We start from the raw sequence: 23,043 nt of genomic DNA, 5'->3' as shown, positions 1-23,043 counted from the left end.
TGAATCAATTGCCATTTGAACTACAGCTTATCTTGTACATAAACATCCAATCTTGATTTTAAAATTTTCAGTGATGGAGAACCCACAACAACCTTTGGTAAGCTGTTCCAATGGTTAATTATCATCACTGTTAAAAATTACACTTTATTTCTAGTCAGACTGTGTCTAGCTTCATCTTCCATCCATTGAAATTTTCCCTACATTGGTCTGCTAGAGTGGAGAGTACTCTATTATCAAATTTCACTTTGCCGTGTAGGCCTTCATAAACTATGATCAAGTCACCTCTTAACCTTTTTTTGGGTGAACTAAACTGATTTTTCACAAAGGCATTTTTTCCAATCCTTTAATCATTCACATGGCTTTTCTCAGAACCCTCTTAAATTGATAAATTAATCAGGCTGCTTCATAAATTCTGTATGTAAATGAAGGAATAATCAGATTATAATTCTGAGTAACTTTTGAAACGTCTTCTTTCAACTCTTCTTTCTCAGCTCATGTTTTACTTCTTTCACCTTCATACTACAGAGAAAAAACTTTCTAAATTATGCAAACCTTTAAAGAGTTCAATAAAGAATTCAAATCCAAAGCATTTCAGTTTAACATAAGTGTATATAATTTTATGACAAATATTATAATCTTGAAACATCACAAAGTTTGCATGTTCTGTAACCTAAGCCAAAGGTGTAGTGAGTGGAACCATCCAGAGATGATGAGAGCTGTATATTAGAACCAAGCTTCCAGAGCATTCACAGTAACAAAAGCGATCTACTCACAAGAATAAAGCACACACAATAGCAGCAGGCAATCAAACTTATGTTGATTAATGCTAGTCCGGTGATGAACCAGACTCACACCATCCAGAGAACAATCCTTTGAATTTCTCCACTGAATATGTGAAGCCAAAGCCAACGTAGGCTTTCTACTCACCTATAGATCCCCAATGAGCAAAGGTTTCATAAAATTGCTTACTCGTTATTGGTGGAGATGAAGTGCCTTCGAATTTATTTAACACCCTCTTACAGCATTTGGATAACATCCTCTCTCTGTCCACCTAGAACTCTGTTATCATGTAAAGTTTTCAAAACTGGGGACTAGTCTGATCAGACATCAGACAATCAGGTATCTTCTATTCAAATTCTATTCTATTCTATTCTATTCAAAACAGTTGGGTTAATTTAGCCAGTGTATCTTTTGTTGTTGCACCATAGATACTTTTCTAGTATTTTTTCTTCTATTGACTGGTTCGTTCTTTGGCTTTATAGCAGTAATTCTCCAGATGCCTGGTAACTTAAAAACATAGAAATTCCATTACCCATCTTCTGCATTTGAAAAGGCAATGGCAAATCACCTGGACATTGACACCTAGCAACCAACACAGGAGAGAGAAGAGGATTTCCTCACCTATTCACAGGAAGACTTAACAACATTCCCAAGCTGGACAACAAAAGACTGGGAAGGTGTGAGTTGAAGAGATAAAAGTTGGAAGGACTCAGGGTTCTCAACTGGAGTCTGAGGAAGAAGGTCAGGCAGAGAGTCAGACAGATCTTGAACTAAGGAGTTCACTACAGGTTGGCTGGGCTTTGGGCTAACCAGAATGGACTACACTTTTTAACCTTCAGTGCTCTATGCTAACCTAAGGACTTCCTGAGCTGTGTTCCAGTTAATGAGTTAACCCTACTGTTTGATAACGCTGTGTGAGTGTTGTTGAAAATGCTTGGTTGGGTGCCTTAATCCCTGAAGAGTGCAGAAGTCTCCATCAGGAGCCTGTCTCAGTTACACATGCTGAATGGAGCGCATGGTGTAAATCAGGAATGCTAAAGGCCAATTCTAAGAAGGCAGTGAAGCCATGTGGCTTACCCTGGAGGAAGAGTGAGACCCATGGAGGTTCTGGCACACTGAAGGAGTTCCTCCTGGAGGCTGTTTCAAAACTGTGGATGTGTGACAGTTTGATGTTCCACTTCTGGCAGTCTGAGACTCCCTACAATTTACTTACATTCCCTGTGCCAATATGCAAACCACGAATCTAGAACTATTAGTTACTGGAAGAACAAGAAAAACAAAATTTCAACATATTATCGAATAATTGTTGCACAACTAAAAATAAATGTGCACCACATTCGAAGGAGGTCACCTCACTATAAAAATAAATCCATTCCTGAACTCTATTGTCCAGGAGAGGGAACTACCATCAGTGGGTAAGACATATATGTAATAAATTCATTATATGAAACAGAAGGGCCCAGTTCTTCAAGCCTTCCACATGCAGAGTCCTCAGTGAGAGACCTGTGGGCAAACAGCTTGGCAGGATCATGTCTAAGGACATCCACATTGATCTTTCTATACCTTAGGTATGTATATGGCATCCCATTACCATTATCTCTGAGCACCTTACAAGATTTACTTATTTATCCTTGCAGCACTTCTGTGAGGTAGAGAAGTACTATTATCCCCATACAACAGATGGGGTACAGAGACAAAGAATGATTTCCCAAGGTCACACAAGAAGCCTATAGTAGAACAAGAACTTGAACTCAGGCTTCTCAAGTCTTAGGCTAGTGGCATAACCACTAAATCATCCTTCCTCTATGTCAAGGTTCCTCCCCCACTCTGAACTCTAGGGTACGAATGTGGGGACCTGCACGAAAGACCCCCTAAGCTTATTCTTACCAGCTTAGGTTAAAAACTTCCCCAAGGTACAAACTTTGCCTTGTCCTTGAACAGTATGCTACCACCACCAAGCGTTTTAAACAAAGAACAGGGAAAGAGACCACTTGGAGACATCTTCCCCCAAAATATCCCCCCCCAAGCCCTACACCCCCTTTCCTGGGGAAGGCTTGATAATAAGCCTCACCAATTGGTACAGGTGAACACAGACCCAAACTCTTGGATCTTGAGAACAATGAAAAATCTATCAGGTTCTTAAAAGAAGAATTTTAATTAAAGAAAAGGTAAAATAATCACCTCTGTAAAATCAGGATGGTAAATACCTTACAGGGTAATCAGATTCAAAACATAGAGAATCCCTCTAGGCAAAACCTTAAGTTACAAAAAGACACAAAACCAGGAATATACATTCCCTCCAGCACAGCTTATTTTACAAGCCATTAAACAAAAGAAAATCTAACGCATTTTCTAGGCAGATTACTTACTAACTTTACAGGAGTTGTAAGGCTTACATTCCTGATCTGTTCCCGGCAAAAGCATCACACAGATAGCCCAAACCCTTTGTTCCCCCCACCCTCCAGATTTGAAAGAATCTTGTCCCCTCATTGACCATTTTGGGTCAGGTGCCAGCGGGGTTACCTTAGCTTCTTAACCCTTTACAGGTGAAAGGATTTTGCCTCTGGCCAGGAGGGATTGTATAGCACTGTATACAGAAAGGTGGTTATCCTTCCCTTTATATTTATGACACTCTACATATACACAATGTCTACCAAACAGGCTGGTCAAGACAAGAGGTGATGAAATTATTCATTGCAAGCAGTTGTTCTTTGGAATTTAGAGAAGGATCTCATCATTTAGAAAAGAATGCACTGTTCCATTTATTTATTAGAAGTAGATACAACTTACTACCATATAGGAATCCAAGGTCAGAATCTGGGCTTGGTCTTTTGCTCTTGGCTTACCAGGGGGTGGAGGTTGCAGAAATAATGCAACGGTCCCTGTGGATATGCAGCATATTGTATTACTTTTTAGAAACAATCTCTAGTACTGTCATTCAGTAATAGTGATTGCCTGCATTGTGGAACTCAGCTAACAGCTGTCATATAACTACATTTTCCTTTTCCCCATCTGCTGCTAAATGTAAGAGAGGGAACCCTAGTAGAATTGGTGACTTTCTCTTCACAATCCAAAAAAAGCTCTTTAGATTTCTCAGGTCTCCTCTCACATTGTGTAATACTGCAATTTGTAAATCCTTGCAGACAACTGCCAGCTTTTACACTGTGCAACCAAGCAGGGAATTTCTTTTACATAATAACAAAATAACCTTGCCCCAGTTTAATATTCCAGGGAGTTTCTTTCTCAATTTATTTTCATGTCAGCAGAATTTCTCTTCACACCTTGAAATAATGGTTCCAAAGCATCTACTCGGAAACTTAAAATAACCAGTCATTTGTCTGGGCTCATACAGCACCTTTGGGTAATATGATAGGTTTATCTTTCACTGCATGTCTGTGTATTATGTTTTCAGTACTCATTATAGTTCATTTAATTCTATTTCACCCATTTATTTCTTGTTCTTTTCTCTTTCCAGTTACAAACAATTATCTCCTTCTTGTTATAATACTTTCTCTAATTATCTTCTATCATCCTTTTATTTTATCAATTGGCTTTTTGCTCTTTGATGTCTTTCAGTTTCAACTTCATGTAATTTGACCCTTTTTGTTAATTCGTTGGTTTTTCACTGACCTATTCTCTATTCTTTTCCCATCTTTCATCTTTTCCTATATATTGAAATTCCAACAATTGTAGGGTTTAGCTACTGTTCTGTCAGTGATGAACTTCAGAAAGCTGTCCAAACATAAAGATGCTTTTCATGATAAAGAGTAGAAGTAGAGCTTGTATGAGATTTAAAAAACAATGAAACAAAACAAAAACAGCTGTTCCAGGAATTGGAAAATTGATCATAACATAAATAATTGAAAACCTAATATTTAAAATGTCAAGCACACAGTTCCATTCATTTTACCAACTTATGGTATCTGGTATTTCACGTAATAATCAAAATGAAAAACGTGTATACTTTCCTGAGACTATGGCCTGGTCTACACTGGAAAATTAGGTCAGTTTAACTATGTCCAACAGGAATGTGAAAAATCCATACCCCTGAGTGGCATTGTTAAGCCGACCTATGTCCCCATTAGATTGTGCTAGGTTGACATAAGAATTCTTCGTGACCTAGCTAACACCTCTTGGGGTGATGGATTACCTACGCCAATGGGAGAACCCCCCCGTTGGCATAGGAATTGTCTATACTTATAACTGCACTGATGTAGTGCTTGCCATGTAGCGTTTTAAGTGTAGACATCACCCTAAGTTTCAGTTTCCCCGTCTGTAAAATGAGGGTAATACTAGCACTTCACAGGAGTCCTACATGACTTAACTAGCTATTGCAGGCAGAATTCTTTGAGTTCCATCAATGGAAGGTGCTAGAGAAGTCCAAAGTGTTATTGTTTAATGCACAAGCCCCTCATCCCAGAGACTATATTCTGATTAATACCACAAACAGAAGTGAGTTTGGCTGTCTCATCCTAATTCTAGTTCTCTGTGCCTTGCAGTTTGGTGAGATTAATAGAAGTCTCAACAAAGAGCAATGAGGATGCAAGTCAAGGTGTCGTTGCATTGGCAGAGTTGAAATATGTGCAGAGTAGCCCATTCAAGTACCGGTTTCAGAGTACAATATGCTTGAATCTAACTAGTGCTATGAGTCCTTCTCTAGCTTTCACCATCACCCAATTTCAATTTTTTATCACCTCCCTGCCTCTATCACTTGACATGGCTGTATTCATGACAAATACAACAAGAATTCAAGCAATCAGCTAGCATAGCAATTAAACAAAAAGGTGTGATGGTCTGTTTTCACATTAGATAGCATTTCCTATGTGTCAGTAATACATTTCTCTTTCTCTACCACTTTAATATCTGATTACTGTACATCACTTAATACATAACGTGGCTTGAATTTCCAGGCACAAATAAACAGTCACATTTTTCTGCTTTGGAAATCATCAGAAAAAATTATGAAAAAAGATCCTTTGGTTTCTCCAATGTATATTACAATTTAGGAGCTGAGAAGGTACGGTATACCATTTTAAAAATATATTCTTACTTATGCTGATGCTAATGAAAAGTTATTGTTACTGTGGCAACTCTCTAGGATACTTAATATCCATGGGAAAAACACACAAACATTTATTTATTTATTTATTTTTGCTTTCTACAATGATTTCAGGGAAAACTTTTCATAGTACACTGTTACTCTTATACAGCACTCTGAAATGCTTTTATATGGGTTAAAATTTTCTTTCTTCCTGTTCCATTCAATATGTCTGAGAATTAGGCCATTTAGTTTCCCCCCCTTCTTTCTTCGTTCCCTCCCCCCACCCCTAAGAATGCAGTTATTGGAACAAAGATAGTGACTCATATTTGAGATTATTTGCATAATTAAGGGTCCACAGTTGGATCCCTAAAGAAGAGTGGACTGATTTGGATAAAATAAGAACTGATCCAATTCTTCACACAACATTTGAAATAAATCATACTCAAACCTTTGTTTATGTTTCAGAAGATTTGGAAAACTTCTCTCTGTCTTTAATATTTGCATAGCTCTTTTGTTTCTAGTTCCCACCAGTCTTTCACTGACTTCAACTGGCTTTGGATCAGACCCTAGCAGAAAAAAATACTTGGATCAGATCCTTGGCAGGTCTAAAAAAGCATAGCTCTATTAATGTCAATGGATCCATGCAAATGTACACCAGTTGAGGATCTGGCCTCCTGGTCTTGCCATCCCTAGTCTCAGGAAATTGCAAGTACAATTTGTACAATGACTTAAACAGGACTACTTGCATTAGTAAGGTGATAGATGTGTAAATGAGTTTTGTACAATGTATAGCAAAGGGCTCTCATGAACTACAGTAGGAAACTGCTGTTGTGTTTTGGTTGCCAATATTTCAAGGGAACATTAAATGCCTGCTTTCATTGAAATGCAAACATTTTTGTTCCTACTGGGATCTGTGAAACCTCCAACAGCTTCCCCCTTCTCTGATCTTTAACCAATCCTAAATCTAGGATCTAAGGGCTGGATCATGAATACTGAAGTCAATGGGAACTTTGCAGCTGACTTTCATGAGAGCATTAGCATGTCCTAGACTACTATATTTAAGTGGTTTATTTAGCATTTGGTCTTGCTAGTTGCTGAATGCCTTCAATTCCCTTTAATTTAAATGGGTGTTGAGGGCATTCAGCTTCTTGCAAGCTCGGGCCAAGGAAGAATATGCAGGGAACTGAGGGACTTCAAGACCTTTGAAAATCAGATCTTAGGTGCCTGAATTTGGACACCCAAAGTGGAGGCTACCTCAGAATGGATATGATTCAGTTCCACATTGATTACAGGAGCAGGCATTATGGCTGATTGAAGTGTCTCATAATGGTTCCCATACAATTAACTGCTGTGAAATAAGTACACAAGTCCTTTCTCTTGGGGGCAATTTCTGCCATCCTTAGTCATGCTAAGTAGAACTATCCTTATTCCATGAGTAGTTCCTTGAAATAAATGGGACTACTCACAGTGTAAGGTAACCATTGAACATATTTTGCCCATAGTAAAAACCTGTCAAACTCATGACCTCTCTGCACTAGATTTTGCCTTTTATCTCTTATGGGTACAACTGATGCTAAACTACTTGGCATTAATATATTGTTATGCATGTCATTATTCTCTAGGATTTGCTTGAGGTTGTTTTTTTTTTAGCATTATAATTGGCAATTTGGCAGTGTATGGTATGAGCTAATGAGCTGCGAGTACAGATTGTACTTGCAAATTCAAAGGCTTTACTCATGAAATGTTATCATGAAAATAAGCGCTCCAGCTCAGGGCCAGATTCTGCCCTCTCTCACACCTGCACAACCTCATGCTTGGACCTAAGGGTAAAAGTTCTCGGATAAATCTGCTTGTGTAGATACAACTATTAGCCTTTAGTACATAGCTTTACAGTTACCAATCCTGGGCTAATTTCTTAGCTGTGGCACAGCAGAGCTCAATGTAACCCTGGGGTTGAAGGCAAATGAGTCTAAGCCATCTTTCTGCCTTCCCTGATCCTGTGCCTGACCGGGAGCTGAACTATCTCCTGCTACAAGTTAGAGCACCTTAAGGAGCTAAAAACAGCAGAGATGATACAGTGGTGCAGGCTTCAGTGCAGGTTGTACAAACTTTCCCAGAACCCTGGGTACGTACTTGTGTTCCAAGCCCATGCCAGAGTCCATGCCACCTCATTTTCACTACTAGTTTTAGTTTCACAAGCTGTATTAAAGCCAGTGTGGGTATGCTACCCAAGTTGCAATCACACTGTGGATTGCAGTGTAGATGTTCAGGGAGATGGAGGGAGGAAATGGGAATTTGGGACCCAGCCCGCTGTATTTACTTGTTTGAGCTGGATTATTTTTGGTGAGAAAGTGTTATATATCATGTTGCATCCTGGGCAGAATTGAGATCATGATAGTGATAGTGCTATGTGGAGTGTGCAGGAGAAGTGGGTTAATAAATTGAAATTGTAGCACCAGAATAGCACAAAATGCGTGGATTTGAAATTCCTGTCTAGACTTCCCGGACATGCTGGAGACATGTATGATGTTTGAGAGAGCCCATACTTTAATGCCTGCAGTATCCCTTCCCCCTGTGGCAAAAATGACAGCTCAGTTAAACCTCTGGTATTTATTGCTAGTCTCTTTTTTTTTAATTCACTATGTACTTTGTACTCATAAATGATATTACAAATGAAATCTTTTCTGTGACTCTGCTCATGGGCTTAAAGAAAATAATGAGAACATTTAATTGTTGTCATAGATTTCCTAGATAGGGTGAATCCATGTTCTAGGAGCCAGTTATAAGTGAAGAAAAAAAGGGGTTCTGACCCAACAAGTCTTTTGTGACTGGTGTAACTGGAGTATATCTCTGAAGGCAATTTACTGTGACTCTCATGTTCGCTAAGCTGGCCATCTGTTTTAACTCTCCTCTTAAAAAGGCTGTAACAGTGGAGTATTGTAGCCAATGCCCCTGATTATTATAGATACCCATTATTTATTTAAAATATTTAACATTTTCTGAAGCATTTAAATGACTAAGGAGCTTAAATCCCATTTTCAAAAGAGACTTCGGAGCCAAAATCTCAATGAAAGACTATAGGATTTAGGCTTCTAAATGTCTAAGTCACTTTTGAAAATTAGGCTTTATGTTATTTGGGAAATTTTATCCAATACCTCTCTGCTTGGTGGTTGTAGTGCATGCATAATTGCCAAACTGTCATTTGTGCCTTTGAAAATCTCCCCCTACATGTCTAGCTATGTGTATTTTTGAAAACCGGGAGCAAAGTGCTTTGTGGGAGATTAGGTCCTAAGAGGTTAACTGAGATCAACAGTTTCCAAGCTTCATATGAACACCAACAAAGAATTGGGGCCTTGTAAAGCCTTTTGCAAATTAATGCAAAGCCTTAATTACTATAACCATAAAAACGGGGAAGGTTTCAGTAGTTTTGTTTGTAAAATACATAAAAAGTGACACAGGTTTTACTGATGAAAAGGTTTTACTTCAGTCTTGAAATGTCATCATCCAGCTATTAAAATTAAATACCAAAGTTTTCATATTAATAAATTTCACACTGTAATAAAATATCAAACTATTACAACAGTTCAGCTTGGATGACTTGTATAAATGCTGCATATACAGAGAGTCACTACACTTCAGCTCAACTCAGCTGTACTTTAACCTAATATTTTGCATTATCTGATTTGATTTTAAATACAGTAGATGGATTTATCAGGTAAATAGATAGGAAGACAACTATCTTGCTGATGGGGAAAAAAAAGCGTCTTTGCACTCAGCTATAACCAAATTTGTTACGGAACAATCCGCAGGCTGAAAAATATTGAGTTTGCTTATTACTAGGTTTAAATTCTGACCCCACTGAAGTGAATGGGAGGCTTGCCATTGACTTCAGTAGAAACAGGATTTCAACCCAGCTGTTTAACAATAGAAGATATTTCAACAGTGGCCCCATATATGTAGAAAATATATTATAGCTAATTAGTTGCATTAAGTTAAAGCACTATACTGTGGGCAGTGTAGAGCCAGTGGGAACTCCACAAGGTAAAAATAAGATATAGAAGAGATAGTATGTGCAGAAATGAGCAATGAGAACAGTTAGGAGTATGGAAATATCTCATAAAAAGAGACTGAAAATATTGGAACTATTTACTTTATTTCCTGAAGTAGGAAATCTAAGAATCAACATTAAGAACCCCTCATGCTTCAGGATTTAAAATAATCTCTACTATAGAGTGATTCGGAAGAAACTTTCCCTATGCACAGGTTGTTCCTGCTACATGGTGTCTTGCACCTATCCTCCATGGCATTTGATACAGACCACTGTCAGGGCCAGGAGAATGGATTTGATGGGACACTGGTTTGAATATGTTTGTTTTAATAAACTCCCTGATTTTCCAGGCAATTAAACTTTATTAAAAATGATTACTTTTTTTTTTTTACACATTCACATATTTTCTTAGCATCACTGTCAAGACTCTGAGACTTAAAATTAACTGTAGACATTTTGTTTAGGTTCATAGCCATAAACATGCACATATCCCTACAATCCAGTATGCTTTGTGCCTGTGAGGAGGCAAGCAGATTGATATGTTCTCTCATGACTTATGCGGGAGGCAAAAATATTGTATATTTCATACTCTGCCTGCTCAGGAGAACAGAGTGGTAAGGCCAGCATGATAGGTATTAGGTAATACCCAATAACCCCCCTCGGTTTGGTCCTGGTGAGTTTCCTACTAAAATGATTGTATTCTATCAATATTGTAACGCACGTTGTGGTGGGGCTCTTTTTTTAAAAATAGTGCTATGCTTTTGATTTATTCAGACAAAGCATCCCTTTAAAGTGCAGCCAGGTTCAAAGTTTTAAGCATATATACCTTACAGGTGTACAAAAACCTTTATTTATCTGAAGGCATATAAAAGTTGGGGTAGTTTCCTTTAAATTTACAATAATGTTTTTAGTGAACCCTCCTACATTGCTATCCAATTTACCAGAAAGAGAAAACTTATACTGACAGGAAGGTAGTGTTATGGGGGTGGAAAATATATATGATCCAATCAGTGGAGCGGGAGGTAGGAGGAACAGCTGTTTCTTAAGTAATGACATATAAGTGATATCAGTCCCATTGGTTTAATTGCATTGTAACCTTAATTAACAAACATCTGCTTCCCATGTTCTATTCCCAAAGGCCCTGACATTTTCGACACAATCAAACATTCTTATATTCTTAATGATTAAATACTTTTGATCAAAATAAGCTACTATGCTAGATATAAAATAACAAAACTAAAAAGAAAAAAAGATATCCTTCCTTTCCATCATTTCCTCAGTTCAGATTTCCTGATTCTTTGCAAGGGAGTGTGCAGTAGCCCCTTGCAAATATATATTTGCCTCCCACCCCAATAAATGTTGGAAAGAACATGAACTGTTCATATAATCATGAAATGTGTGTGTGTGTATATAACTTCATTTCCAAACAACTCTGTTTCTCGTATAAAAATAACTAGTGATTCACTGTGCAGATATCAGGTATATTTTTTGTATGTCCTTGTGTTTTCCTTTATCTCTGTGGTATCCCTACAAAAACAACCCATTTTTAGGGCTTGTACACTGGCATATGATTAAGAGAGTGGGAGAAGCAGCATAAGCCTATGTACTGTACAGGAGGTCGGAGTGAATCATACCACTAGGAAAAAACTTCAGGGCAAAGATTTGTTTTATAATAAACCTTATGGCATGAAAAATTGTGTGTGTGTGTGTGTGAGAGAGAGAGAGAGAGAGAGAGAGAGAGATTCCAGTGATATGTTCCCTAGAAATACCTAAATAAGACAGGGAAGGTATGTGGGAAAAGAGAGCAAGTAATCCAGGTAGCCTTGAAAATATATATATAAATTTGTCCTTTAAGAAGGAACTTTTATATAGGAACTTTTATATATTCATCCTGTGGGCAGGAAATCTCTTGAAGTACAGGTGAAAATAGAGATGGATAGATTAGATATAAAATATACCAGTCCCCAAAGCAGTGCAATTCAATGCTTTCATATATTCTTAAACAAAAAACTACTCTGCCTGTTAGATCAACGTTAGGTTGAGCATATATAGCAGTAATTTAAGGGCAAAATACTACAAGGATATTATCATTATTCCAAATTCAAACATTGCAAACACAGGAAATTCAGGATTAAGGTTACACTTCAAAGAAATCCAAACATGTGAGGTATGGAAAGGCACAGCTAAGGACCCAAACCACCTTAACTCTGTCCTGTAGTGATGCTATACAATTATGATTAAGGCATTTTAGTGTTTGCGGTCCTGGATTGATTTTTAAAAACACATTAGGTTCTGTTTTCAAATTTTTCCCTTCATGATGTCTCTACAAAGCCGGGTTGAGGTTGTTTGGTTGCATTTCCACACAGTATGGTAGAATGGCTAGCTTCAGCTTCCAACCATTAGATTATGTTATTCAGGATTAAAAAGTCCTCTATTATGATACCTTTCTGTGAGGGTTCTTAGAGACCAGGATCAAGTCTCCCCTTAACTTTCTCTTCAATAAGATAAACAGAGTTAGCTCCTTAAGTCTCTCATTGGAACATATGTTTTCCCATTCTGGAATCATCCTTCTGGCTCTTTTCTTCTCTGTATCCTCCATAATTTTTCAAGAGTGAACACCAGCACTGGACACAGTAATGTAGTGGTGGTCTCACCAATACTGTATACAGAGGTATGATCACCTCTTTAGGCCTATTTGATGTTCTTCTGCCTACAGAAGGATTGAATTAGATCTCTCAGTCAAGCATCACACTGGGAATCGTGTTCATATGGACATCTATCATGACCCCCAAATCCTTTTCAGAGTCATTGCTTTAAAGGCCACAGCCCCCAATCCTGCAAATACATACTTTGTTTCTTACATTTGGCTATATTAAAATGCATGTTGTTTGAATGATCTCGCTTACCAAGAAATCCTGTACAAGCCTTACATATCTCTGTATAAGGCTACGTCTATACTTTCGCTAAGGGTGTGATTCCCCAGCTCACAGACACATACTCGAGGTGAGCTCTGGATGACAGCTAGTGCTATTATAAATAGCGTAGCCCTGGAAGCACAAGCAACAGCAGAGGAGTGTAGTCATGCTGAGTACAAACCTGTTTGAAACCCATGGGTATGTACTCAGCATATCTAAGCCATGCCTCTACTGCCTGTCCTACTGCAGCTACTCTAACTAGCTCTCACTGAGCTACTGTGAGTATGTGTATGTAAACCTCACCCCTAGTTCATAGTGTAGATGTAACCTAAGTGCCTTGTCCCCACCATTACTTACCACTCCACTAATCTTTGTGTCAACTGCAAACTTTATCAAGAGTAACTTAATATTTTCTTTCAGATCACTAGTAAAAAAATATTGAATAGTGTGTGCTGAGAACCAAGCCACTGGTCCCCACTAGAAATATGCTCATTCACTAATGGTTCCCCATTTAGAGCTGTGTTTTGAGATGTCAGTTAGTCAGTTTTTAGTCCCTTTAGTATATGTCATGTTGATTTTGCAGTGTTAGTTTTTTAATCAGAAAGTTGTTTAGGACTAAATCAAACACCTAACAGAGGTCTAAGGATATTACCTCAATAACAAACTTTAAGCTCATACAAATGATATGATAGTTTTTAACTGCACCTACATTCTATTGCCATTGTTTAACTCTTTTATTTATTGAGTCCTGTACCAGCCATTCCATTATTTACCCTGGGTCTGTATGAAAAGCTATTACTATTTCTACAACAATCCTTTCTTAGAGTTAGCCTGTGGATCAGACTACATGCCTGTACGACAAAAAAAAACAAACAAAAAAAAAACCCTTCTATACTACTCCATGGTCTACCCAAACCTTGAGTCCAGGCTCCCACTTATTCAGCTCCTGGAACGGCTCGGTGAAGAGGGGCGGAAATGGGCAATGTCTTTGCTGTTTGCCCAATGTGCAGGCCAACACAGATGGGCTGGTATAAGGGATATGGTAATTTGCTAATGGTATATGTGTTAAACAAAAGTTAAGTAATATATATGCATGCCTATGTGGATACTACAACAAGCACCATTTATCTGGCTGACAACCGTTTAAATTATACAATACCGAGAGACTACATTTGGCATGGCAGAAAAAAGTGCTTTTTTCTCACAGCATAAAATATATCTGCCATTCCAAGCCTGATTCTAATCTCAGTGGCTCTAGTATTACATAAGGGATAATTCCATCAAAGTCTCTGATGCTGTGCTGATGTAGAACTGGTGTAAGGGGAAGGAGACTCAGACCTGTTAGTGGAGTTCTTCTATTATTTTTCTCATGTAGCTGAAACAATACAATATTGCAGTAAATGGGCCAGAGACTCAGCTGTTGCAAGCTGTCATAGCTCCACTGAAATCAATTTGCCCCAGCTAAGCACCTGGCCCTATATGTGCCTGAGCCAGAACATTCAGAGCTGGGTTTTGTGGCCTCCCAAGTTTGGAAGTGTGCAGATCTATGATTTTGGTTTTGCCGGTTATCGATTTGGGGATCAGGCTTAAAACATAGCTCTAGATCCCACTTTCATTTCCTCGTCCTTCCCTGAAAATTTAGGGGAGGTTGGATCAGGAAAATTGGTTCAGTTTCATTTCTAAATAAAAGCAACTGATTGTAAAACGTATTGAAATTCTAAGGAGGAAAAGTACTACCAAAGTAGTTTTCATCTTTAAGGTAAGGAGTGGTGGAGATGTATTCACATGTCAACATTTTTGTAGCAGGCCAGAAAAGTGACAAGTAGTTGTATTAGGATAGTCTGAAGATTTTACTTTTCAGAAAGACCTGATGGTAAACATTAAGGCAAAAAAAAAAAAAAAGATTTGATAAAATTCACTTCTCCCACTGACAGTCTAATAAGCAATTTTGTGGGTAAAGTGCAAGGAGGTTCGGGTTCAAAATCCAGTTCATGATCTTGGCTAGGGTACAATCTCCCCTCACCATCATACCCACCAACTGCTACTGCAATGGTATAGTTGCAGCAGCCCATCTGTACCTTTCGGGTTGGGTACCAGAGCCTTTGGAACATTATCATCATCAATCCCATGGCCCTGGCCTCTTCCATCACTGTCATCCATGCCACCTTTGTAGGCCTGGTCTGGAGACTCATCTTCAATGAAGCATTGAGACCACAGAGTTCTGCCATATGGCTGCTCTGCTGTGGAGTCTAAGGTGCAGAGGTATTTACCCAGGATAAATTTCGACCACTGTGCTTAGCTTGGGACACATGTATGTATGTTATAATATATGAAAAACAGAACTGGGAGTGGCAAGAATGAAGCTCAGATGCATTCATGGTGCAGCTATGCAGCTTTACTCCTCAGAGCTTCACTTCTGCTTTGGTCTTTGAATTTTAAAGATATTCCTATTTTTATGCAGAGCCTTTTAATGAAAGAAAATCCCACAAATGGCTAGATTATCTGTCTGAAACTTTCCACAGAACAAGAATGATGCACAGCATTTTAATCTGGTGAATACTGGAACTCAGTTCAGATTTCTCTTAGGGAGAGCCCCCATGAAAGGGCCCAATCCTGAAGTCTTACAGTGCCTAGTGCCAGGTCAGTGCTTTTTCCCGAGGACCCTGGGATCAGGCCACAAATTTGGTCCGTACTCTTGTTGCAGAATAATGTGTGATCCTCCAGTGACAAGGCTAAGCATCTTCATTGTATGATTCCAAATGTCCACACATTAGAAGCGACATCTGTTGTCAGACTGAGTTCTCAACTGGCATTCTCCGTGGTATTAGGAGTCACTACATATATCTTTAGTATATGTGGGTGTCATGACATTAAAACTGACATAAAGCTTATTATGTAGACAGAAAATAAACATTTTTTCTTCCCTTAATGAATTTAAGATTGATAGATAATTACTTTGCTTGCCACAGAGAGCCTCCCATAATCAGTATAAATCATAAGGTCATTAAATTGATAGGGCAATGAGAAATAAATCAGTGCCCTGAAGATGGTTCATAATTGCTTGTTGTAAAAGACATGGTTGCATGATATTCTGTAAAGACCATACTGTGAATCTATCTAATCGTGTTGGATGTGTTAGTGAGTCTATAACAAAGCCAACAGAATAAGTCAAAGACCACCCACGGATGAACCAGATGACTTACGTGTCTGTGGAAGACTGAGAAAAATCTGTGCTTATTGCTCCACCTCAACTCTATCAGGAACTTCATAGGCTGTCTTTAAAATAAGAAAGAAAGTAAGAAGTCAAACTAAAGGTTGATGCAATTCATTTTGTGTAACAGTGTTTCTAAAACCAACATTCTTGGGACAAAAGTGACGTGCAGTAATAGTGACAGCTTGCTATTGGAAATGTTCTGTGTGTACATGTGCATAGCATAATTGGAATCAAATGACCAGAAAGTGACACATCTCCCCACAAGCAGTTTCAATTCTTTAATTTTTGTAGTTGACTGTGATAAATTATTTGAATTCAAGTTCTCATGAAACTGAGAATCTGCAGTTCAGCACCTTTTAATACTGAGAGTTTATCAATAATATACCAGCAAAATTATCTTAAATACTACAAAAAGGCAGGAAATAGCTATTCTAAAATTAGAACATGCTGTATTATAGGAACACAAGTGGGCTTTATAGTTTGGATAACTGCATTGAGTGCATTTTACAGCCTGGAGAGAATATTGCATTTACACCCAATTGTCCTTTTTGTTTCAGACACAGTAGCTGAGCCATTCTGGTTTCAGTTACCAGTGGTGTCAATCTGAAGTGACTCCACTAAAGACAATGTAATCTCTCTACTTTTACACTAGTGTAAATGAGAGGAGAACTTGCCCCAACGGAGTTCGTTTTACTTTAGTACAGCAGTCACATTTGCAATTTAGTTAATTGAAAAAGCAGAGAGCTTATATAATTATGATGCCTATTCTGTGTGTAATGCAAATAATATTTAGCATATGACTCTATTTTGCATGTAAAATATTTATTGCTATTAATATTACTTATTTACTTTACACTAGTGCCTCCTTCTCAAGCAAATGACCATGGGAACGAGTGCCATCGTTTTGTTAGTTACATATTGTCGGTGGTGTTGGTTTTTTAATGGGGGGACAAAGGAAGAGGGTGGGTTTGGAGGAGTTAGTAACAGTTAGGAAATAGGAAGAAAAACTGAGGGGAAGAGGGGCAGGCACTCACTGCCATCACCTGCCTAACCACAGTAAGAAGGCTAGGTTTTGTAGGCATCATGGCAGAAGTGAGTCTTCAGACGGGATTTGAAAGAGGGCAAGGTAGTGGCTGTATAGATTTTTAGGGAGTTTCTTCCATGTGTTAGAAAGTTTGGGGTTGTTTGAAGGCGAAGCTAATGGTTGGGTGGGAATGTTAGCAAAGCAAATGGTGGGTGGTTGATGTCACAGGACAAGAAGCTTGTGTTTGCTGTGAAAGTGAAGGGAGAATCAGTGGAGGTGCTGAAAGAGATGGGTGACAATGTTTGAGTGGCAAGCCAGGAAGGTGATTTTACCAGCAACATTCTTCATGGACTTTAGGGGGACAAAGTTGCAGTAGGTAAGGTCAGAGAGAAGGAGGCTGTACTAGTCAAGACGCAAAATAAGAGTCTGTTTTGGTGGAATCATAGAGGAAAGGCCAGATCTTTGAGATGTTAAGTAGAAAGAAGGGGCAAGATTTAGATACTGCTTGGACATGTTGGTCAAGAATGAAGGGCACGTCAGAGATGACTTTTCAGTTTAAACCATATCAACTCTTTAATGTTTGTGAACTTAAGTCTAGATGAGAAGTTGGAAAGTGCTTAGGAACACATACACACACGACATAAAGTGCTCAGATCACTTAATTAACCCTAAATTCTTTTTTACTGAGTTTTTCTGCTAAAAAAATTGTTGCAAAAAAGGAGAAAAACACTTAAAATTAAATAGAACACAAATTTCACAAAGATTATTCAGAGGAATAAATGTATTTCAAAAACTCAGATGCAATATGCTAACTTTTGCATGATGAGTACAGGGAAGATGTTATCAAGATAAAATAAATTACAAGGCAAAATATAATATTTCCCTTCCCCCACTCCCCCGACCTAAGGACCATGAGGATTCCCATTTGACAGTTTCAGTCCCTACCAGTTTCGTTCTAATACAACATAGCTGTTTCTATATTCCAAATATGGTTGGTTGAACTGCACTGGAGGTCACAGTTTAGCAAAGTGCTTTTGCATATACTAACTTCAAGCTTGTGATGCTCACGTGGTAGACATGTGCCTGAGTAGGTTGCTGAAACAGGCCAATGCATGCTCAGAAAATTTAGAAGGCCGGAGCAAGCTCTCTATAAGGCAGTTTGATAGTAACCGTTGCATTAATCATAGCTGTCAATAGAGACAGACCTAATCTGTAGTAAAGGTGTGACACAAAAGGGTGCTAATGAGAAAATGGTCTGTGTTTCCTGGTGCTGTTAACTGACTTGGGTTGCGGTTACAAAAGGTTCATGCCCCAACCAATGATTGAGATCAGTACCCATAGTCTCCTGTGGCTACTCTCATCCATCTAAATCACTGGATTGAACTACTCTGAATAGGGCAGTGTTCAAAACCCAAATATTGATTTGGATCCAAAATTTGCAAATGGCCCCTGTTTTTATAAATGGTCAAAGCAAAAGGTGCATCTGAACGACTCCAAGCTATTGACTATTTTGCAGCTAGAGCACATCTCTGCTATAAATCAATATCTATTTTAAAAACAAGCAACATAGCCTCAAACTTTAGATGTAGGGCTTATTGACTTTGGTTTTAGAGACACCTCCATAGTGGCTAACTCAGTTCTAAATTAAATTTAGAGCGTGAAATTTAAAATCTGAAGGGGGGAGAAAACAAATGAACAAACAAAAGCATTTTGCATCCTGGTCAAATTTCAGATAAATCCATTGGCCAGTATTAGAGCTGACAATTCAGATTTCTTGTCTATTCCATGACCTTCTTCTTTTGGATGAATTAGGTGAAGGTTAAGAACCTATGTTAGGGACCTCAGAAAGAGACTACAAAATGATTTGAGCTATGCCACCAGGATATTGACTGCTAGCAATTATGAAATATACTGCAATGCCAACCATGATCAATTTATCAAGTTTTCTTTAGTCCATTAGTCACAATATCTGAATGAAATTACTGTGCTGAACAGCACAAAATAATAATATCTGCTCTGTGGCTTGATTAAATTCTGTCCTCCCTTTCACTTACACTTGAACCTTTTCCAAACCCTGTTTATATATATATTTGCTGAACAGCTTTAATTAATTGTACATTTTGTTTCCAGTGAGTAACAATGACAGAAAGTGGCCATTCTTTTCAGGAACGATGTAGCTGCCATGTTAATATGCCTGTTCCTTAGAGAACATACTGGGCCGGATCCTAAGCTATTGTAAATCAGTGTTGTTTCATTGACTTCAGTGGAGCTGTGCCCATTTATGACAGTCGAGAATCTGGCTCATTTAGTATAAACAGGCAGGTATGTAGTTTCGTGTTTCACTGATCTTGTTACTATCACATACACAGAACTAAATCACAAAGGTAAAAATTTTCAGAAGTGACCTCTAATTATGGGTGCCCACTCAGTTTGTGGGTGCCCAGTGGCAAAATGTTCAAACAGGGCTACTTATTGAGGCCACATCTTCAGCTGACGAAAATTAGCCTAGATCAATTGCATTGGATAGAATGACATCAGTTTTCACCAGCCGAGAGCTGACTCTTGTAAACATCTAAAGTCGGCATTCTCAAGTTGCGGCATTGAAAGTTAGATGCCACTTTGGTCTGAAAGCTTGTAATTCAGATGACCGGGTGAGATCCAACAGAAGGCCAAATCCAAGTGTACCCTGAAAGCCTGAAGCAAACCCCATAGCAGCTTAAAATATGCAGGCTTGCTGCTCAGGGAGCAGTAGCATGACCTGTTCTGTTGTTTACTGAGTCTGAATAAACAGTTACAACACTTTTCAGAGTAACAGCCGTGTTAGTCTGTATTCGCAAAAAGAAAAGGAGTACTTGTGGCACCTTAGAGACTAACCAATTTATTTGAGCATGAGCTTTCGTGAGCTACAGCTCACCGATGAAGTGAGCTGTAGCTCACGAAAGCTCATGCTCAAATAAATTGGTTAGTCTCTAAGGTGCCACAAGTACTCCTTTTCTAGTTACAACACCGATGCTGTAAGGTGAAAACAGGAGAAAATTAGCTAAGGAGGATGAACTATACAGTGGACCTTCAAGCCTTATGAAGTTTAAACCTAATTAAATGTTTAAAGATAAACATTTTTGTAAAAAAAAACTGGCTTATAGGAATTTTCTGTTTGGAAAAGGGTATGGATGGGTTGAGCAACGAGGATGGACTAGGGGATCTGCTGGGGTATGTATTCTTACATCCCCACACCTCTGTGGGGCTCGAGTAGCTCTCATTGAACAGATCCCTTCCAATGAAGTTCATGCCAGAGTGGAGGAGGCGACACACCTCTCTTCTCAGAAGCGAGCAGTGGCCACAGTACACTCATTTTCTATGACTAGCCTTAATGAGCTCTTGTGAGGAGCACAGAATCACCACTCTGAGGAGGAAACCAGATTGACAGCCATTTTAAAAGCCATTTCATTCTGCTTAATACCACCAACACATTCCTTTTTTCGTTTCTTTCAGTTCTGCTGAAGACACAGTGAAACCAATGAGAGCTTGGCAGAGACAACCTCAGTACCACCATGTCAAGGTTCCTTCCCCACTCTGAACTCTAGGGTACACATGTGGGGACCTGCATGAAAGACCCCCTAAGCTTATTCTTACCAGCTTAGGTTAAAAGCTGCCACCACCAAAGTGTTACACAAAGAATAACAGGGGAAGTGCCCACTTGGAAACGTCTCCCCCCAGCCCAAAATATCCCCCCAAGCACTATACCCCCTTTCCTGGGGAAGGCTTGATAAAAATCCTCACCAATTTGCATAGGTGAACACAGACCCAAACCCTTGGATCTTAAGAACGATGAAAAGGCAATCAGGTTCTTAAAAGAAGAATTTTAATGAAAGAAAAAGTAAAAGAATCACCTCTGTAAAATCAGGATGGTAAATACCTTACAGAGTAATCAGATTCAAAACATAGAGAATCCCTCCAGGCAAAACCTTAAGTTACAAAAAGACACAAAAACAGGAATATACATTCCTTCAGTACAACTTATTTTATCAGCCATTTAAACAAAACAGAATCTAACGCATATCTAACTAGATTGCTTACTAACTCTTTACAGGAGTTTTGACCTGCATTCCTGCTCTGGTCCCGGCAAAAAGCATCACACAGACAGAGAGAACCTTTGTTTCTCCCCCACCCCAGGCATTGAAAGTATCTTGTCTCCTCATTGGTCATTTTGGTCAGGTGCCAGCAAGGTTATCTTAGCTTCTTAACCCTTTACAGGTGAAAGGGTTTTTCCTCTGCCCAGGAGGGATTTAAAGGTGTTTATGCTTCCTTTTATATTTATGACACATCACCACCAAGGGGAGAAGTATTCAAACAGAAGATGTGCCAAAAGCTGGTTTCCTAGCCCTGTGTTAGGAATCGAAGTTGAGGTTACAAGCTGTTTTCCCCATTGTTCTGTGGTGTCACCTGTCCTGTTCCTCACTGAAGCAAATGCTCACTGAACCACAATGGGTCACTCTTTTCCACATTACTGCAGTTCAGTATATAGAAATATTTATATACACATATTTGTTCCAAACAGAATGCACGCTTCTAAATGAGATCATGAAGCAACACACATTCTAATAATACAGGTTATAAAGACATTTAAGTACCTTTTTCCCTCAGGGGAGAAAGCCAAGCAGCCTAGGGGAAGGAGATTCCACTTCTTGTTTTTAGTGTGAATTTCTGGCCCTCTTTGCCTCATCACCCCTTTCACTCAAAAATAAAAATACATTACTATTTTGTGAAGCGTATTCTCATCCAAACTTCATACATAAGCAGGGCCATATGTTTCACACATCATATGCTTCCTTAGCTTTATCTTCAGATTCAACATCAACACTCTTCCTAGCACACTTATATACACATACTTTGTTCATTTCACACATCTTACCATGTTTGCAGAGAATGTATAAGACATCCTACAAAGTAGAATAAAAAAAGAAGTTGAATTGGCTACACCTGGTGGGAGAGAAAGATAACATAGCACTCTGCTAGATCCTTTCATTGTCATCCTTACTTCCATTCATTGTTTTATTGAAAAGAATAAAATGAACTTATTAACTGACTATCCGATTCTGATCTCACTGATCCAGATTTTGCAGGGGTGCAATTCTATCATCTTCACTGGAGCTACTCCTGAATGGTATGGGTGTAACCGAGAGCAGAATCTGACACTGTATCTCTCTAGATAAATAGACAGATCTTATGATTATTTACTGAGGACTAATTGCACACAGTGCTGCGCAGGACATGGAGGTAACACAGTTCTTGTTTTAATAATAGGCAACACATAAAGCATCAGGAGAGCTGATGATGGAATCATCCCATAGTGATTCTCTAGGTGTGTTTTTTTTAAAACAAATAAGTACTAGCACTTCTTCTTGTGGTAATTAAGCACTGGTGACAAGCTTCATGGAAGAGGTGTGCTTTAATGAGGGCTTTGAAAGGAGATGGTGGTTGCACCAGGATTTGGAGGCTGTTCCAAACAAAAAGTTGACACATGGAAGAGGGTATTAAGATAAGCATGGGAGCAGGTTACAAAGGGAGCAGTTAGACATGAGTATTATGCAAAGCAGTACATTAGCAGTATAGCTTAAAACTATGAAACACTCAGAACATTAGACACTGAGCACTAAGTGTGAGTTTTTAAAAGTGTCAAATGTATTATGAAGCATAAAACATAAAATCAGGATGAAACAATTTTTAGGTATTCCTTCTCCTCTTAACAGTCACTAACCTAGTCGTGTAAGCCCCTTCTGCATTAAATAGATAGGACCTCACTCTCACTGACACGAAGGGTTTGTCTGAACGACGCTCCCAGCCCGGGTCAACAGACTCACACCAATTCTGTCCGAGCTAAGTGCTAAAAATAGCAGCATGGACATTGCCGAACGGGCTGCAGCTTGGGCTCGCTGCCCAAGTACAAGTCTGCCCAACCTCCTGGTGCCATCCTTTTCCCTTTATCGGAGCTCAGGTGTCTAGCCCCCTAGAGCTGCCACC

Source organism: Eretmochelys imbricata, chromosome 6 (genome assembly GCF_965152235.1).
Source record: "Eretmochelys imbricata isolate rEreImb1 chromosome 6, rEreImb1.hap1, whole genome shotgun sequence".
NCBI classification, from domain to species: domain Eukaryota; kingdom Metazoa; phylum Chordata; order Testudines; family Cheloniidae; genus Eretmochelys; species Eretmochelys imbricata.
The sequence above is the reverse complement of the archived record's forward strand: the minus strand, read 5'-3'. Positions refer to the sequence as shown.